Source organism: Myotis davidii, unplaced genomic scaffold, assembly GCF_000327345.1.
Source record: "Myotis davidii unplaced genomic scaffold, ASM32734v1 scaffold499, whole genome shotgun sequence".
NCBI classification, from domain to species: domain Eukaryota; kingdom Metazoa; phylum Chordata; class Mammalia; order Chiroptera; family Vespertilionidae; genus Myotis; species Myotis davidii.
In genome coordinates, this window is record NW_006290677.1 from 1640238 (window position 1) to 1642875 (window position 2638).

Here is a 2638-nt window from a genome sequence, read left to right on the forward strand (position 1 = left end):
TGAAATATTCAAATTGATGAAGAGCAAGGACCTCCAACCAAGATTACTCTACCCAGCAAAGCTATCATTTAGAATTGAAGTTCAGATAAAAAGCTTCACAAACAAGAAAAAGCTAAAGGAGTTCATCACCACAAAACCATTGTTATATGAAATGTTGAAGGGTATTCTTTAAGAAGAGGAAGATGAAGAAGAAGGAGAAGAAGAAGAAATAAAAAATATGACAATAATGGCAACAAATACATATTTGTCAACAATTAAATTTAAAAATCAAAATAAATGAACAAGAAATCTAATGAATAAAATAAACTGGTGAATAAAATAGAATCAGAGGCATGGGAATAGAACAGACTGACAATTCTCAGAGGGAAGGGGGAGTAGAGGCAGGAAGAGATTAAACAAAGATCTTATATGCATGTATATATTGCCTATGGACACAGACAATAGGGCGTTCAAGGACTGGGGTGGGGCAGGAACCAGGTGGAGGAGAGCTATGACGGGGGAGAAAAGAAGGACATCTGTAATAATCTCAACAATAAAGATTTTTTAAAAAGATAGAAAACAAAAGGTCAGGATGTCAATTATAGAGGTACTATAAATTCTTTTTTTTCTATTTATAATTCAAATCCACATTTGAAATTGCCATCATTAACACATATTGTAGCATGTGATAAAGGCCTCAGTTTTTAGAGTTCAGGGGATTGACTCATAAAACAAAGAACAGAAAACCAGGCAGAAGATATGGGAGGTAGGGCACTGTAGACCTATAATCTTGGAGTATATCCAGAAAATTAGGATTGATTTCTACATATGTTCTGGCTTTGAATTTCTTTCTAGCCTATTTCCCACCATATTTCTCTTTCCCCACAAGCACTCTACATATGATACTATGTTGATGCTGTTATTCATTAATTCTAGTAGACTATGATATTGTTTTCATTTATTATTACTCATCCACTGCCCTTTCATTTGGACATTATATACCCTGCCCTTTGATTTTGGGTTTGGCCATATTGTATGTTTTGATTAATGGAATATGATTAGATCAGACATGTGCTATGTGTTAGCAGAAGCTGAGAGAAGTTTCTGCCAGTACTCCTGTTTTTACACTCTGCCATAAGAATGGCATGTCTCAGCTAGAGACCTTTCTTTAGCTTGTGTTCTGGGATAAGAGGACAAGGGGAGGAGGTCCTCAGCCAGAGAGTAACTGTAGTGACTCTCAGCCTATAGGAAATGTGAGTGAAGGATAAAAAAATTGTTTTTATTAATCACTGAGATGTTGTGTTTGTTATCACAGCTGACTTATCTGGTGATAAAGACGATAGAGAACATTAATGGAGCTTGCAGATGTGCCAGACACTATTTTAAGTGCTTTGTACATGTTTCTGTAAGGGTGTTGAAAGAGATTAACATTTAAAATCAATAGGCTGAGAAGAGCAGACTGCCTTCATTACTTGAGTAAGCCTCATCCATTAGTAGAAGGCCTGAATAGCACAAAAACCTGACCCATCCATTAGTGGGAGGCTTGAATAGAACAAAAACCTGATGTAGAAAGAATTCTCCTATAGGATGGCCTTTGAACTGGGACATTGGCTCTTTCTGGTTTTACAGCAACTTCTGACTTTTGGACTCAAACTGGGACATTGGGTCTGGAAATTTTAGACTTGCCAGCCTTTGTAATCATGCAAGCCAATTCCTTACAATATAGATAGGAAGATAATAGACAGATAGATAATAGATACTTATATCTACAGAGATATAGATCAATCTATCTATTATCTATCACTCTATATAGAGAAATAGATGTATCTCCTATTGGTATTGTTTCTCTACAGGATTCTGACTAGTATTGTGTTCAAATATCTAGGGACTTTTCCCATCATTAGTGAAATAATCTGGTAACAAATGAATATATCTACCAAAAAGCTAGTTCTATATGCCATTGGATGTGTTTATATATGTATCTAGTGTACATATGTACATGTATAGACACACAACATACTGTATATGTATATTGTATACATATATGCAATAGATTTATATTTAAATAATTTCCTATAAATTATAATTATCCTGATTCCTGGATGGGGAAACAAGGCGTAGAAAGGTTTACCTAAGGGCAGATAGCCAAGAAGTAGGTAACCAAGATCAAAATAGTATCACAACCCAAACTTGCATGACTCTAAAGGTATAAGCTGTTAATCACTATACCACACTACCTAATATAAGCTTTTATTTCATGGTGGGCAAACCTTATGTGTTCTCCTATCTACATAGCCTCTTCTTTAACCCAGTTTTGCCTTACTTATGTGAGTTACATATTGGTCCATCTTATATTTAATGAGAATGCCACCACTTTAATCTATTAAATGACTATTTTAATGAAGGTGCATCAGATACATTGCCTCTGATGGGGGGGTCTTACTGAATACTGAGAGTTGGGTATTATTTTCCCCAACTTTGCACATATAGACACTGAGGCTCAAAGGAGTTAAGTACCATGTCCAAGTTCATGCAACTAGAAAGTGACTGAGTGGGAGGTGCACCAGGCCTGGCTCTGCTCTTCTCCTTACATTATCTTCCAGAAACAAGTCCTATAACAACCCAATACGCTCAATACTCTCTTACCCAACTACTCAAG

The 2638-nt window shown here is 35.9% G+C and overlaps 1 protein-coding gene across 1 annotated transcript in view; it reads right to left on the reverse strand.

Moving 5' to 3' along the window:
* DLG2 (discs large homolog 2) overlaps nucleotides 1-2638 on the reverse strand; it is a 1585094-nt gene that overhangs the window by 1111899 nt on the left and 470557 nt on the right. The gene's annotated exons all lie outside the window — the stretch shown is intronic.